Here is a 10,125-nt window from a genome sequence, read left to right as displayed (position 1 = left end):
GAGATCAACACAGACTCAAGTTTAACTTAAAAGAATTGACAGAACTTGGTGATTCCTCCACTGGGGCTGAAATTTTTAGTCTAAATGCATAGAAAAATTGTTATTTTAACAGAAGTAAAGAGGTAAGAAAGAAAATGCATAGGCAAAGTAGCTGAGCAGAAAGAATAGAAGATTTGGATTGAAGGTCAAACAAAGAAGAGAATTACTTAAACTGTAAAGGGGAATTCTGTATGAAAGAAATTATACAAGTTTATAGCTATACAAAAAGTCAGAAACAAAATCAGTCATGGGCCATTACAGATGAACTCATGATAAAAAATTCTAACAAATAATAAAATACATTTTCAGAAAGATTGTAATTAGACATTTTAATGATATTAATTCTTCCTATCCATGAACACAGGATATGCTTCCAACTATTTGTATCCTCTTCAGTTTCTTTCTTCAGTGTATAATTTTCTGAGTACAGGTTTTTACATTCATGGTTAAATTTATTCCTAAGTATTTTATCATTGTGGTGCAGATGTAAATGGGGTTGTTTTCTTAGTTTCCCTTTTTGATAGTTCATTATTGGTATATAAAAATGAAATTGATTTTTGAATATTTATTTATTTACCCTGCTACTTTACTGAATCCATGTATCAGTTCTAGTAGTTTCTAGGTGGAATCTTTAGGGTTCTCTAAACATAGTACTATGCATTCGGAAAATGACAGTTTACTTGGTCTACTCCAGTTTGGGTGGTTTTGATATCTTCTTCTTGTCTAATTACAGTGGCTAAGTAAGAGTGGTGAAAATGGACACCCCTGACTTGTTCCTGATCTTAAGGGATTCAGTTTTAGTTTTTGCCAATTGATTATGATATTGGCTGTGAGTTTGTCATATATGGTCTTTATTATATTGAAGTATGCCCCCTCTATCCTTACTTTGCTGAGAAATTTTATTGTAAATGGGTGATAGATTTTATTAATGTTTGGGGGCAATTATTGAAATGATTGTTTGACTTCTATGCTTCATTTTATTTATGTGGTGTGTCACATTTATTGATTTGTGAATATTGTACCACTCTTGTGTCTAAGAATCAATCCCTCAGGATTTATAAGAGCAGGTCTGACATAGTTGGGCTGCTCATGAACCAAGACTTTAGAGACTAACAGGAGTAGTGCTGATCATTAGAATGGTGGGAACACATGAGAATATCTGTCTACAACCTTTCTTCCAGGACAACCACTCTCTCCCTTGACCCACAGGATCATTATGGAGCTACCATCTCTAAGTGATGAGCCATTACCTGTATGACCACATTGGATATGTTCAAGGATACGAAGTTTAATCAAGTGTCACCATGAAATCCTTGATGATTATAATCTGGATATATAGCTATTTCTCCCCTTTGGGTGTCTGTATTAAAAAATGAAACCTAATTTTGATTATATGTCTATCAGAAATGAAGCAATGGATTCCTAAGAAAAGTAGAGACATTATGACTGACGGTAAGGACACATGTCATCCAAACGGGCTCTGACAGAAAGGGGAGGCCAAGGAGGCCTGGGTGGCCTGGAGAGCCCAGCAGAGGTGACACCGGAGGAATCCATCTGTAAGCAGGTTCTTATAGGTTCTTCAAGATACATCTGTATATTTGTAATAAATTCCTCTCCCTTTCTTAAGCAAAATGAGGTTGAATTTCTCTAGTTACCAACAATGAGAGTAGAACTTCCACAATGAAAAAGGAAACCTTAATATAAAAGTTCTCAGACAAAATAATGCATTCTTTGCATACTTTCTGTCTCTCTCTTTATAAAGACGTGGTTGTATTCTCTTATGTTAATTTGTGCCTTAATTGTAGACCTACTCCACATGACAGCTATAAATTTATTTTGAATGGGTAAAGCACATATTGAACATGCTTGATTACATTGAAGATAGTCCTGTTAAATAAATTCATTTTAAATGAATAATGTCTATGTGGATAACATAAAAAATAAAAACACACCTGTCACATTAAAAAATTATAAATAGAACCTATATTCAATATATTGAATATTGTAGGGAAATTAACCCATAATAAACCTAGAAAGTTGTTCCAAAATGTGACATAAGCTACTCATTTTTCCTGTTTTATAATCACCCCTAAGTATAATAAAGTTAACTAGAGCTCTCAACAAAGTTGTTTATATAAGAAATTGAACTAAATTGATACAAAGGTGTTTAATCATGAAAGGAGCTCCACAGTTTTCCTCCATCAATATGTATGCCATATCCTTATATATTTTCAATCTGTGTTAATGTTTTAAATTCTAAACTATAAATTGAATATTGAAAAATTCTCAATGCTCACATATAACTTCAAATATGTTCATTAGGCCATACTTGCCAAAACCATTTGACAGAATGTAACATAAGAAATAATATAGAATTCTGGCCAAAATGGACGTGTAGGTAGAAAAGCTTCACTTCCTCGCACAACCAAAAAAAAAAAAAAAAAAAAAAAAAAGATGACAACCGATTTAAAAACAGCAAGTACTAGAAGTTCCAGAAAATCAAACTGCATGGAACTCTGACAAGCAAGGAGTTAAAGCAGCATTCCTCCAGACTGGTAGGAGGGGTGGAGACAGGAGAGAGGCAGCAGAGTGGAGAGGACATTTGGCAAGGTGGCAGACCATGTAGGCAAGGCAGGGCTGGCTGAACAGGAAACTAAAGACTCAAAACCTCTAGCTCTGAAATAGTTCAGGGCTTGTGAGCCCAGGAGAAACTCCCAGGCTCACAGGACAATTGGTTGGAAAGTGGGGTTACGGTGGAGTGAGCAAGAGGCATGGTTCCCTCTCTGAACCCTCCCCCACAGACAGCACCACATTAGCAAAGAGGGTTCCCCTGTCCTGGTGTCCTGGTGAATACTTAAGGCTCTTCCCCTTTATGACATAACAAGTGTGCTGAGACAAAGAAGTATTACTCAAATGAAAGAACAGATAAAAACTCCTGGAAAAAAGCTAAATGATGGGAAATAGCCAACCTAACTGATGCAGAGTTCAAAACACTGGTAATCATTATGCTGACAGAATCGACTGAGCTCAGCTACAAAATGAAGGAAGAAATAAAGGCTACCCAAAATGAAAGAAAGCAAAATATATAGGGAAGCAAAATATGAAAGGAAGGAAACCAGGACTCAAATCTACAATTTGGAATAAAAGAAATAAATAGACATCCATCCAAATGGAAGAACAGAATGAAAAGAAAAGAATTCAAAAAAATGAGGAGAGGCTTAGGAATCTATGGGACAATTTTAAGAGCTCCCACATCCCAAACATAGAGGTGGCAGAAGGAGAACAAAAAGAGCAAGAAATTGAAAACTTAGTTGAACAAATAATGAAGGAAAACTTCTTCAATCTGGTGAAGGAAATAGACTTCCATAAGTCCAGGAAGCCCAGAAGGCCCCAAAGAATTTGGACCCAAAGAGGAACACACCAAGGCACATCATCATTAAGTCTCCCATGATTAAATATAAGAAGAGAATTTTAAGAGCAGCAGCAAGAGGAAATGAGATAGTTACCTACAAAGGAATGCCCATAAAGTTATCAGCTGATTTCTCAAAAGAAAGCCTTATAGGCAAGAAGGGGCTGGAAAGAAGTATTTGAAGTCTTAAAAGGCAAGGGCCTACAATCTAGATTCCTCTATCCAGCAAAGCTATTGTTTAGAATGAAACGGCAGATAAAGTACTTCCCAGATAAGATAAAGTTAAATGAATTTATCATTACCAAGCCCTTATTATATGAAAAGAGAAAGGCACTTATCTAAGAAATAGAAGATTGAAAACTATGAACAGTAAAATGACAACAAACTCATAATTATCAATAACTAAACCTAAAAAACAAAAACGAAAACTAAGCAAACAACCACAACAGGAACAGAAATGGAGAAATGAAAATCACACAGAGGGTTATGAGTGAGGTGGGGGAAGGGAATAATGGGGAGAAATGTACAGGGAATAAGAAGCATAATTGGTAGACATAGAATAGATGGGGGAGGTTAAGAATAGTATAGGAAACAGAAGCCAAAAAAGGTATGTTATAAGCCATGGATGGGAACTGGGGGTGGGGGGGTGGGGATACTAGAGTGTGGACAGGTGCAGGGCAAAGGGAGAATAAAGGGGAGAAAAAAGTGGGAAAACTATAATAGCATAATCAATACAATATACTTTAAAAAGAAATAATATAGTCTTCTTTGGAACAATTGTTACTGTAGAGTAATCATGTTCTCCACCACTCAAAATATTTATATTTGCTTTTGTTTAAGAATGAAATATGTTATTAGTAACCTTCATTCCATTTGATAGAAATTTTGTAGGTACTGTTATATAGTGGGAAGAATGTGCTCAATATTTTCTATTAAATACTAAACATTAACCAGAGTTTTCCACATTCGCTTCTTACAGGAGTTGGGTGCATAAAATATTGAGGAATATGTGATGACCAGGAGCAAATCTTTCTGAAACCCTAGTTTTCAAGAAAAATGACAAATTTTTAAACAGTCAGAAAGTTAAAGTGAAGAAGGAGTGAGAAAGAAGTTGGTGTGAGATACAACGTATTTTTGTAAGTGGATTGTAGTTAGTCTTCAGATTCTCAGCTTCTTGAGGGAAGTATCAATCACCAGTACCCAGATCCTGCAAAAGCCCTCAACAAGTATCTACAAACCATTCAGTGCACCTCAAGTGCACCTCAAAATGTGTATGTCAAAGAACCATTAGTGCTCTGTCTAGGTGGCATCATAAGATCCCCCTTTGATAAAAGCCAAAAGCCACATGTTATTTGTTGCTTAGTTAGAATAATGCTTATTTGTAGCCTTAGACTAAATTCAGTCCCTATAGTAGGCTGACCAATGTTCCTCAAAACATGTTCACATACTAATCTCTTGATTCTATGTTACCTTATTTTGGAGACTAGTGTTTGCAGCTTGCCTGTGTCATAGATCCTTAGATGATTCTGGATGATCCTGTGGGCCCTAAATACTTACAAGAATACTTACTAGTTTTTTTTACAAGAGAAAGCAGAGGGAGATTAAACAGAAACACAAAGGAGATGGCAATGTAAAGGTAAAGGTAGAAATGAGCGATGTGGCTATAGGCCCAGGAATGCTACCCCATGAGCTGGAAAAAAAATCCCCCAGACAAGAAACGGATTCTCTTGTAGAGCTTTAGAAGAAGTGTTGTCCTAGTAATACCTTGATTAGGACTTCTGGCCTTCAGAAATGTGTGAGAATACATTTCTGTTTTTTTTTTTTCAAGCCATCGAGTTTGTGATAATTTATTACAATATCTACAGAAAACCAACATAGCCCTGACCCTATTTTTGTTACATGAATGTTCCCTTTTTCAGTATGCTGAGATCAAATTGGTGCCCTGCCATCCAGTGGAGTGGTTGCACAAAACAGAACCTGCTAAATGAATGAAAGGAACTAAAACCTCATGACCTTTCTTTAAGTAGAGCAGTAATTAATGTACTTCTTAAATAAATATATAAATGTACATACATGGAGATATGTGTATGTATATAACTATATATCAAAGTATTAAATAATTCTATAAAAGGAGCAAAAGTGGATTATTTCAATTCTCAAGGTAAGTCAGATTAAGAAATACTGTCTTGATAACTTTTAATCTCTCTGTAACTCATCATTTTACACCAAATAGAAGAGAAGTTGGGAAATGGACCTGACAAATTGAGAGATATTTTGTTTTCCTTTTCATTTCTCGATGGCATTGCAGTAGAATAAATAAAACAAACTACTCTTGGCACCTAAGTGCTCAGTGGTTAGGAGGAGTTATATGCTCTAGGATGCTTGAAAGAAAGGATTCTCCTGGAACAGACATTCCCAATGGTAGAGTGTTGGCTATATAGTTAAGCACCAGGCAGACTATATTCCACATATTCATATATAGAGTAAGTGTCTCTAATATGTAACAAAGAGCATTTCAAACCACTCAAGTCTATCTCTTTTTCATGTGTGTAGATGTCATGTGCACACTTTGTTGAGAGTCCCTTGCTTTGATATCCTTAAGAGAAACACAAAAAAGTATAGGTATATCATATTAAAGCAAGGTTGATGGCCCAATTTTACTAGTCATCTACCAAACAAGCCAATTGTTGGCATGCCTTTTCCATAATTTGTACAGAATTTCAAGTACATAACTTAAAACTTTTAAAACCTCCATTTCATGACTGTGGATCATTAGAGAGAAGAGGGCACATAAACATATGACAAGAAAAAAATATAGACAAAAATAACAAAATCTATTTTTTTTTTCATTTTAAACTTAAAGTGTACACCACCTGAGTGGCAAAAATTGCCACATTCTTAACAGACTGGGAACTATGAGTAGGCAAGTGGGTTTTAGGATTAAATAGTAAAGAATAGAAAAACATAATTTCTAAAAACAAACAAACACTTATTTTAAAGCTTTTATATTCTATCTATCTTCATATGAAGCTATATCAAGCATACAGTATAATAAAGTTATATTTTTGAGGAGGTGACATAGGAAACTATAGAATTGTAACATACAGAAGTCTTCAAAAATTGATGAATCAAATTTTTTGTTGTGATTTTTAAAAGACCATCTCAAAAAGGGAAACAAAATTTCTCATCAGTTGTTTTTGTGCCTGATACTAAGAAGATTACAGAAATTATCTAGACAGTGCAAAACACTAACTCTTTAATGGTTGTAATATAAAAGAAACTCGATGTAGCTGTACGGTGAAATGGGTGCTGCTCTTTAGCCAGGACTTGTTTGGTTATAATTCTTGAGGAAACTCTGTCTAAATTGAGGGTTGCCTTTTAGGAAGTATAACAGATGTATGATTACCAGCTAAAATGGAGAGTACATAATGGCTGTAAATTTTAAATAAATGACAAATAATTTTCTAGCATACCTATGCCCCAAATATTGAGCTATTATTGTATATTTGTACTAAAAAATTGATTCGTAGTTTATGTGAAATTCAATGGCAACTGGATGTCCTGTATTATTATTTGCTAAATAAGCTGACCCTAAAAGGGTGTTTTAGATATTTCAAGGTATCAGGAGAGACCAGGAAAAGGATTCGGAAATTCCACAGGGATCAATGTAGTTTCTCACTGTCTCTCTCAATGACTCTCTTTATTTTACTCTCTGCCTTCTCTCTCTTTTCTCTAGAACTGAAAGATTTTTTAAATTTCATTCTCATTTTTTCTTAAAACAGAGTAAATTCTTCTGCCTTTTTTTCCCTGTACTTAACAACAACAAAAAATGGATTGTCCCAGCTATCATGATGACCTAGCTCAGGTAAAATACTCACCAGGATTTTAAGATCACATGGCCCAGTATCCCCTCAATAGATGCTGAAGAAACAAACTCAGAGAAGACATGGGAATTGAGTAGAGAAGTGAATAAAATGCCTATGCAATCCACAGTAATAGGTCACTTCTTTAAAAAGTGTTAACTTACACAACACAAGTTTATAACAGTAATAGAAAATACATGTATACAAAATCATCTACACTATAAAACTCTAGTTTTGGTCTATATAAACATGGGTACCTATGTAAACACAACTATAACCACACAATGAAAAAAATATATATACTAAAAATATTCAAGTTAGTGTTGCTATGATTAAAATTAATTTTATCTTTCACCTGTATCTTTCTACTTGACACAGTTTCTACAAAGAACCCATTAATCACATAAAGAATCATAGTATTAAGATACATATAAGAGGATGTTAAACATGTTTCTAAAAATCATGAATGTTGGAAGAGTGAGTTATTAAAACAATGCATAAAAAACACTTTTTTGTAAATATAAATTACAGGGTGCTAGGCCTGATGACCTCTAAAATTGTGCTCCAGAATATAATATCTTGAAATCTGAAAAATTTTGAAAACTCAAGAAATTTAAAAACAACTCTTAAATTTTGCTTCAAAATGTAATATTTTTAAGTACAAAAAAGTAAAATATTTAAAATAGCTCAAAACAAATAAAAGTGGAAAATTGAGAACATTAAGCAAAACTGCATTATTTTGAGTTGTCTTTTAACTTCATTTAATTTCTGTATCTTATACAAATGTAAACAAGGACTTAGCATATATTACTCAGCCAAAAAAACTCAAAAAGCTAAAAAATATTTCAGGTCAAGGAAGATAATGAGTTTTACAAAGTTTTCATCATCTGTACAAAAATCTTAATAAGCATATTTGTTATCAGCTTTAGGAACATCTATAGTTTCGATCTTCTTTTTGTTAATATGTTTAAATATGGGCATTCATGAATTTCATTAGACAAAATATTGAAAACAACAAAATACCAATTACTAGCAAGCATAATATATGTTATTGTTATTAAAAATCATAAAAATACTTGTCTGTTTTTTCTTTTTAATCACTTTACATTTTCACCAGCACCCCACAAAATCCTCCCTCTGACAGATGTCAATGTTTTCTCTACGTCTGTTTTTTTCTTTTTTTTTAAATTTTGCTCATTGGATTCCACTTATAAGTGAAATGTTATGGTATGTGTCTTCCTCTGGCTGGCTTATTTTACTTAGTATAATACTGTCCATGCCAATCAATGTCGTTGCGATATGTAAGATTTTTTTTTCATTTTCATGGCTGAGTATTATTAGTATTCTATTGTGTGAATGTACAAGTCTTTTTATCCATTCATCTACTGATAGACACTTTGGCAGCTACCACATCTTGGCTGTTGTAAGTAATGCTGTAATGAACATAGGAGTCCTGATATTTTTTTGACTTCATGCTTTGGTTTTCTTTGGATATATACCTAGAAGTAAAATCACTGAGTCACTTCCGTTTTTTTTTTTTGAGGTAACTCCACACTGCTTTCCACAATGACAGCACCAATCTGCATTTTCATCAACAGTGCATGAGGGTTCCCTTTTCTTCACATCTTTACCATTTTTTTTTTATTTTGGGGGAGGTATTATATTTTTATTTAAATTTTGAATTTTATTTTTTCATTTTTTAAAATGTTTTTCAAGTACAGTTGTCTGCATTTCCTCCCGCCCTTCTGCCTCACCCCAGCCATCCCCACTTCCCACCCTTGATCTTACCCGTAACCCTTTGGTTTTGTCCATTTGTCCTTTGTGCATGTTTTTGAAAACCATAGCCATTCTGACAGGTATGAGGTGATATCTCATGGTGGTTTCAATTTTCATTTCCCTGGTGATTAGTGATGTTGAGCCTAGATTTGTCTATTGGCTAGCTATATGTCCTCTTTGGATAAATGTCTACTGCTACCCTTTGTCCATTTTTTAATTGGCTTGTTTGGTTTTTTGGTGTTGAGTTGTATAGTTCTTTAAAAATTCTGTATATTAACTGATTTTAAGGTCTATCATTGGTGAATATGTTCTCTCATTCAGTGGGTTATCTTTTCATTTTATTGATGGTTTCCTTTGCTGTGCAAAAATATTTTAGTTTCATGTAGTCCCATTTGTTTATTTTTTTATTTTGTTTCCTTTGCCCAAGGATATATATGTCAAAAGAAAAAAAAAAACATGACTACAAAAATAGTCCGAGATTTTATCGCCTATTTTTTTCTAAGATTTTTATGGTTTTGAGCCTTAGATTTAAATCTTTAATCCATTTTGAGTTTATTCTTGTAAATGGTATAAGAAGGTGTTCTGGTTTCATTTTTTCAAATATCTGTGCTATTCTCCCAACACCATTTGTTGAGTAGATTGTCTTTACCCCATTGCATGTCCTTGTTTCCTTCGTCAAATATTAATACGTCATGAAGACATAGGTTTATTTCTGAGCTCACTAGTTTGTTCCCATAATTGGTATGTTTGTTTTTATGCTATCACCATAATATTTTGATTACCTTAGCATTACATTTAGTATATAGTTCAATATTAGATAGTATAATTTCTCCAACTTTGTTCTTCATTCTCAAAAATGTTTTGGCTATTTGGAGTCTTCTGTGGTTTCATTAAAATTTTTGGAATATTTGTTCTGGTTCTGTGAAATATGCCACTGGTACATTAATAAAAAATTACATTGAATCTATAGACTGCTTTTGGTAACAGGGACATATTAATGATGTTAATTCTTCCTATTAATGAATATGGCATCTGCTT

The sequence above is a fragment of the Artibeus jamaicensis genome, unplaced genomic scaffold (genome assembly GCF_021234435.1).
Source record: "Artibeus jamaicensis isolate MK-2021 breed Jamaican fruit bat unplaced genomic scaffold, CSHL_Jam_final scaffold_1964, whole genome shotgun sequence".
Taxonomy (NCBI): domain Eukaryota; kingdom Metazoa; phylum Chordata; class Mammalia; order Chiroptera; family Phyllostomidae; genus Artibeus; species Artibeus jamaicensis.
Note: the sequence above shows the minus strand (reverse complement) of the source record.